We start from the raw sequence: 8,103 nt of genomic DNA on the forward strand, positions 1-8,103 counted from the left end.
AGTGATCACTGTTTCATCAGGTATTTAGAAAGTTATCAACTACTTACAATAAATAATGCACTGAAGTCAATCCAGTACCTAGTTTACATCAAAATTTCTAATTCAGTGAACTAAATTCATAAAACGTTCGTCGCAAAAATTTCAGACAATTCTATCCATGAAAGACAACTCTATAATATCCTGATTTATGATCTATTGAAAAAGATATTTCGCCAAATCAAACGCACGAGCAAGTTATTTTAGTGTATGACGGTTGCTTTTGTTATTGTCGTCTTCTAGATAAAGCAAATAAAAATAGATGATCTAACGATAATATATAAGCAAAAAAGGATTTATCCGATCTAAAAAAATAAGCACAGCTGTATGACAGTTAATTTTTAATGACACAAATATACAAACTTGAATAAATACCGGAATATGGATAGGCCAAGAAAATGCAAACCTTCCAGATGAAAATAAAAAAGTTAAAGAAAAGTGGATTGTAAGAACACGGCACTCCTATAACTTGAAAGAATGATCATCATCATTAAAGCACAAGGAAAATGTTAGTAATTTTTAATAACAAGGAGGTTATTGATGATGTCATTTACTTATAAAAGAAATCTTAACCTTGACCGATAACCACCGTTCACAAGAATCTTAGCAGACATCTCAGAAAAACGTCAACTTCCGGTTTTTTGTTGAGTTGTTGATAACTTGTTTATTTCAAATTCATTTTCTGTTTATTCTCTCTTTATTATAAAAAGTAATTTATGCTTTCTGTAAGAAAAAAAAGTGTGCGTTTATTCAACTGTATTTTATTAATAAACAAAGAGCAGAAATGAATTAATTAAAATACTGAACTGAAGTGACGTAAAGTTTCACATCATGGTTTCGATTTCGAAGGCGTTCGTTCTTGTTTCTGCCGTTCTGTTTCAAGAGTCATTTGTACTGAAAAGTTTTTTCTTCCTTTTTTGTCCTTTCTAAAGATTAAATATTAAGTTCAATAATTTTTTTAAATCCAATAAAAAATATATTTTAAATTTCATTTGATAATATTGTTAATGAGTTTTCTTAATTAATTAGTTTACTCAAAATATACATACTTAAAATTAATCTCCTTAACGGAAAAATTTTCAATAAAAAATAATAATAAATATTTTATTTCATACATGAAAAACGCATGAAATCCACCGTGCAGTGTCTGTTTTCTTCAAATGATAAGTATAAATAATTCTTCGAAACTTTTAGTGTTTAATTGTACAGTTAGCTGAAACATCTTAATTGATGCAACGTTACGAACGGAGTAGGTCCGGTCATATTCAATAAAAAATATTAACCGGTGTTCAAAAATTTTAACATCTTCTTTGGAAGAAGAAATACTTTTAGTTAATTTTTTAAAAGCTGGAGCAACATTGCATCAATCAATCCTAACCATAGCAAATCTTCGAAATGAAATAACTTAAAACTTTTTTTTTTTGTTTTTATCCACACCTACACGAGCTACAAAATGTGCAACTTACCTCTGTTTTATCTGATTTCCAAAATTCCCCCACGATTCTTTCATTTTTTTTAAAACTTATTGTACAAAAAAAAAAATTTAAAAGAACTTCGTAAGAGAATATATTGATAACTGATTAGTGGAATAATAATAAATTAGTGAAATAATAATTTTTAATGCCGTATTTCTTTTTGAAATAAGAATAAGTGTACATCCATTTTCATTTAATTTCTATTTTATTATTTCTATTCTCCAGGGGAAGACAAACACATTATTTATAAAGCAGATTTTTAAATTTTCGTCGATTATTCGATAGTCGTTAATTCAAATAATATGACGGATAAAAAAATAAAAAATATTCTTTTTTGTCCCTAGTATACAGGAATAGTTTTTTTAAGTACGTAAAAATAACTAGAATTGCAATAGTGGATATATTTACAAGGATTATTACTAATTTTCTTAATTAACAATTATTTATAATTTGAGAATTTACTTAATTAATCTACAAATTGAAATATCGAAATACTGAAATATAAAATTTCTAAATATTTTTTTTCTTTTTCAAATGGACTTTAAAAGGAAAAAAATAATTCCTCTTTTGTTTGTCACAAAACGAAAAATATTTGACTCGTTAATTTTGAGATTTGTGGGAGGATTCACGGAGACGATAGAGTTATTTCCTTCTTTTTAATCCACTTTGAAAACGCAGCTTAAAAAATAATTTAAATTAAAATTTGGACTAAAATATAGAGAAAAAAAATTTTAAAAATCTTTTTTCTTGGTTTGTTTAGATTGGAAAGAGTATTGTTTAGATGGGTCGTAAGACAAGGCTTCCCAGTACATCACTGAAGTCAAGTTTCACTGGCAACGATCAGCGAGCCGGTGATCAGTCTGCAAAGGGACCGAGGGTGAGCAATATCTGTCATACCCTAAAGTGCTCGACTTCGCGCGCAGTTCGTTATTCTACCAAAACGGTGGAGTTATCCCATCTGCAGAGAATGGAAATTATGATGGTACATCTTCGTAACACAATCAGGGATATTTCTTAGACCATAGCCCATTGTGAAACTCTGGTGTGACGTAAATAAAGTACTACTACAACTGCTTATTGGAAAGTGATCGAAATTTTGATAAGGAATTATAATTTATATTTAAATTAAGCACAGAACTCTAAATTAAATTTGAGAACTGGAGCAAGGCAGAAAGTTCGAAAGGGCCATTCTTTTTGCAATGCGATTCATGCACTTCCAATTGCTATCTAGGGATAATGAGAACCAGATCAAAATACATTCTTCAGCTAAAATCTCACCCATCAAATTCTTATATTTCACTGATCGGAAGTGCCTGGATCGCATTGCAGTGTAAATTGCATCTTAATTTTTAACGATGGCAAATTCCTTTCAGTATTCTTTATTCACAGTCCCGCAGTGGACTGATCCTTAAGACACGGTTCCCAGGAGATCACCGAAGTCAAGCATCACTGGCTGCGGTCAGTGTGCGGGTGGGTGACCAATTGGATCAGTCTGCGTAGGGACCGAGGGCGTGTGGTATTGGTCCTCGTTAAACTGTTCTATCGTAAAGTGCTCGACTTTGCGGGCAGGTCGTCGGGCTACCGAAGCGGGAGTGCCATCCCCTCCGCAGAGGATCAAAATTGAGATGGCATGTCTTCGGATCATCCTCAGGGATGTTTCCCAGACCGTCGCCAATAGCCCATTGTGCAGCTCTAGTGCGACGTAAATGAGCAACAACAACATCTTTATTCACAATACTGCGATGAATTCTGCTTGTACCGATCGTCCCGCAGTGGACTGATTGTTAAGACACGGTTGATAGTAAATCCCCGAAGTCAATCATCACTGGTGGGTGACTGCTTGGATCAGTCTGTGGAGAATCCGAGGGTGTGCGGTATGGGTCCTCGTTAAACGGTTCCATCGTAAAGTGCTCGACTTCACGCGCAGGTCGTTGGGCTACAGAAGCGGGGGTGCCATCCCCTCTACAGAGAGTCAAAATTGTGATGGCAGGTCTTCGGATCATCCTCAGGGATGTTTTCCAGACCGTCGCCAATAGCCCATTGTGCAGCTCTAGAGCGACGTAAATGAACTACAACGACAAAAACAGCTTGTAACGATCAATAAACGATTGAAACTTTTTTTTTTATCTAGCACAGAGCTTCGGGAGATATTTGAGTGCTTTAGCTAGTCGAAAAATGGTAGAAATTAACCATTTTTTTTCTACCGGTATGGGTCATTTCATCATTACCAAAGTATTTATCGGTTACATGGACCATGTACCACGATCCCTTTTTAGAATTTTCTGCAACCAGTGATAAATACCAAATTTTAGTATCGCGATTGCATGGGATTTTTCCACTATAATACACCAAACTTAAATTATTTCTACGTTGGTCAATGTTTCCGTTACAGAAATGAAATTTCTCAGCATTCACAAGAATTTTCTATTCCATAACAGTTATCATTAATATACAATACAAGCGAATTTATATTTTTATATGTTTAAATTATCGAGAAAAAAAATTCGTGATATTTCGTATTTGATAATTATAGTTAATAATCGCGAAGTTTTAAATTATTGTTATTAATGAATGCCATATTATATTGGATACAACGATGTTGGTAGCCTGTACAAACCATAATCTGGTGTTGTTGGAACTTGGTTCCGTGATCCCTAGAATAACCTACAAGTACCCAATTTTCGTTCTTGATATGTCATTTTGTTTGTTTTTGTTATTAATTTTGTTAGATATACTCACGCTTTTGTAAGATATACTCATTCGAAACATAAGTTATAGTTATATATTGTGTGCATCATTGACGAGGAATGGATTCGTTAGTGATGACGGCTGACGTCACAATTGGGTACTTACACTTCGAGAAGCACCAGCTGATCGTTAATAAGCAAAATGACGTGTTAAAGTTTCTCCACATAAGTTAGAATGTTAATTAACGTGAAGTTAATTAAATACAACGACGTATCGCACATCAAATTTGTTGAAATATAATTCATTCTCATATTTATTATTTGTTAAGATATTTTATTGAAACCGTGATATATTTTTGTTGTGCGTACCAGGCAACTTCGATGCGTAATTGGTTTGCTTATGTTCTATATGGTATCATGCCTGCCTTTGTGTTAGGTAAGAAATATATAGAGAAAGAATAAATCTTTATCAAAGATTATAGAATGCAACACTTAAGAGAATTTATAGTTGATGAGTTTGGCTAACTCGTAATATAATGGAAAGAACAGTTGCTAACTTAAACAACTGAAACGATTCAACAACCAAACATCATCGATATACCCACACTATGTTGCTTGCAGTTATCGCATCATAATTAAAATAAACTGCGGTGGAAATGGGCTTCGTTGATAGGAGGGGGGGATGACGGGTCGAATGCTCCCTCAATCGTTCGAAGTCCCTCTCAGTATTTTAGACAAATAAAGAAAATTTTCCTGAATCATCATCGATTTAAAATCATGAAAAATAATAAAGAAAGAAGTTAAAAATTTTTTACAGATGTTTAGCAAATTTTAGAAATATTAGGTTGCTCGGAAAATAATTTCGTTTTTGTCCAACAGAGGATTTAATTGTATTCACAGCTCACAGGCAATTTCATACTTAAACTGCATAATCATTCTAAATTTTCACAGCTGATTTCGGAAGGTTTGCTTCCTTGCTTGTTTAAAAAGTTTGATTAATTCCGTGTTTAGTCGGTCCCCATTCAAATATTGAAAGTGCCATCTTTTTGCTTACGTTTTTGTATAAAAAAAATGCTGTTCAAGCAAGAAAAATAAAAAATCCAATGTGTATGGCGAACATGTATTAGCATTGGCAGTACGCCAATGTCAAAACTGGTTCACAAAATTTCATTTAACATGCACGATGATGCACCACGCCAGTTTAAGTTAATGAAGACGCAATAAAGATGTTATACAAACCGGCGAATAAACAACTCGTGATTATGACTGAGACATTAAATGCATCGAATTCAACCCTCCATGATCATTTGAAAAGCCTCATGTCCTTACGGAAAGAAATTTATTCCCTCGCGAGGACGTCAGTAATTTGCTTCTCAAACGTCAAGAGAATGATCCCTTTTTTAAGCATATCATCACTGGGGGCAAGAAATGTGATTTCGATAAAATTTATTACGCAGTAATAAAGTTTTTAATTCAATTAAAGGGGTCTAAAATCACCTGGATCAGATTTTTGAGTAGAATGAAAACATTTTTATGAGCTGGTATGGATGGTTTACCGTGTACAGATGGCGCTGAGGGTTAAAATTCGTCTTAGACTTCTGGTTGATTTTTAAGCATAAACTTGAAAAAGCGCGCCAGCCAATATTATTATACTAATAGTGCTTTAAAATTTAAACAAGCATTCTTTCTTTTTAAAAAAAATTTCTACACAAGAATGCTATGATACAACCCAAAAAATATCAAACGGTGATATACTGCACAAATATAGCCAAATAAGGGATAACATTCAAAACACGGCAAACCTTACACTTTAAATATGTTTTGATTAAATTTGTTTTAGGCTCACAAACAGTTAAAATATGTAAATTACAGGAAACTCTTAAAAATGGTAAAATGAAGCGTAAATTTAAACACAAATTACAATAATAAAACTTCTAAGAATATTAAACCTGTTCACACAATGCCTCGTAAGCGGAGGAACACACCGGAAGCTTTCTAAATTTCTTCCGATTTTAGAAAGCTTGTTATTCAGAATTGGACAATATATGATTGAATAAAATACTTACCTACCCGATATTTATGAATAGAAAATAGATTTTTTTTTTTCTTCTTTAATTCCTACCTGCTTACTTCGATTGGGTGAAGGTCTTTGCTCTCTCGTTGTCTCATTCGACTTTTGAAATCTCAATTGCAGACGGAATTGTTTAACATCCTTAAAAAATGTTTTTTCAAAGCAGAGATCAAAAATAATAATTATAATAATAATGAAATAAAATAAAACTGATTGATTTTTTTGAAAGTTGCAACGAATTATTTTTTCAATCTAAGAGTCATAACCGTTATATCAGGTTAAAGCAAACAGTGTATAACTATATCAACAGAGTTCATGTGGTCCTTAAAACATTAAGGAAATTGTGGCATCTGTATTGTAATTATGAAGTTATCTCAAACTTTAAAAAAAAAAAAAGATTTTGTAACCAGAAATTAGGAACTACTAAAATTTATTATTGAATGTTGTGATGAATATGAACGTAATAAAATACAGTTATCTTCTTAGTTTTACTGCCATTTCATTATCTTAAGGACCTTGCGAACTCCATTTAAAAGAAGACTATTGTATCGGATATATGCATGTAGTGATGGTAAGAATCGTAAATAAAGCTTGAAATAAAAGGAATTAAGCAAAGAAATTATAATAACTATATTTGGAGATAAATACAGCTGGTCGCAATTAATGAACACATTGAGCCAAAATTTACGAAAATCCGCTTCAGAATGTACAGAAACATCAGGATGCTATTTGCAAATTATCTAATCCAAAGAAAGCCCACGTAACTCACATATCTGGCAGAATAAAACGATTTTTAAAAAATGAATCATATAATATTCCTGAACATACATATTTCTGTTTTTAAAATGACACTTAACATTCCCTAATTTCTACAAATATAGAAAACAGAAATATGGGGAATAATATAAAGCCTCGTGAATGTGCATTATACTTATTATATTATCCATTTTTTTCGGAATTCGCCCTACAACTCGGTATATAATTAATGCAAATTTGGTTTTAGTATTAAAGCTTCATAATTAAAAGTTAAGAACAACTTAAAAAGTACAAACGCCATATAAAAAGTTAACGTGTTCAAATACTAAACTTTTTTTTGTTCTGTTCAAAAGGAAAATTAAGTAAAATGAATGATATGAATACTTTAAATAATGAATAATTTTTTGAAGCCTACCTATGAAGGTCAATATTAGACAACTAGTTTTAGAATAGACCTCTTTTTATAAGGAATAATAATCCAACCTACTGTCCGAGGAATTAACACACTAAAATCGTATTTTTTACTGTACTTTATTAGCAATAATTTTCACACATATTTGTCAAGTTCTATAACTTGGTAATTTATGATCTGAAAGACAAACAGAAAAGCAAAATTTGGATACTTGAAACTATATTACTTTACATAGAACAAGTTTTGTGTAATGCTGATTTTTTTTTTCTTTTTAATTATATTCGGGCAAGTCAATTTCGTCGTTTTTTCACAACTTTTTTTTAAAATTTTGTTTCAGGTTTGCTTGTTTTCCTGATTTAACTGAATTAGTGCAGCATTTTAACGGAACGATTCTAATAGACTTAACAATTTATTGTCAGTTTTTCCTGTATGGTAAGGTAGATAGATATAACTGATAACATAGAATATTATGATTCTCGACGAATATATCATATTTCAGAACAATTGTTTTTGTTTTTCTTTTTTTATTAACTTATCTTTTTAACAGCGTTTTATGACATAATTTTTAAAACGGGTTACTAATGAACATTATTCTTTTATGGTCCCTTTACTTCTAAAAAAATTAAGAACGGTTTTTGTTTTGGTTTCTATTTAGTTTTTTTTTTT

At 31.6% G+C, this 8,103-nt stretch overlaps 1 protein-coding gene across 7 annotated transcripts in view; it reads right to left on the minus strand.

Moving 5' to 3' along the window:
- LOC107442038 (Phospholipase D) overlaps positions 1-671 on the minus strand; it is a 47,802-nt gene extending 47,131 nt beyond the window's left edge. For 2 of the 7 annotated variants that reach the window (XM_016055488.3, XM_016055484.3), the window contains exon 1: positions 412-671. The gene's annotated coding sequence lies outside the window, so the exon portion shown is untranslated. Of the gene's footprint in view, positions 1-47; positions 194-399 lie in introns of those variants that run through there. The other 5 variants (XM_016055485.3, XM_071180757.1, XM_043049568.2 and 2 more) reach the window with 5 other exon arrangements.
- Positions 672-8,103: the final 7,432 nt, after the last annotated feature.

This window comes from Parasteatoda tepidariorum, chromosome 5, assembly GCF_043381705.1.
Source record: "Parasteatoda tepidariorum isolate YZ-2023 chromosome 5, CAS_Ptep_4.0, whole genome shotgun sequence".
NCBI lineage: Eukaryota > Metazoa > Arthropoda > Arachnida > Araneae > Theridiidae > Parasteatoda > Parasteatoda tepidariorum.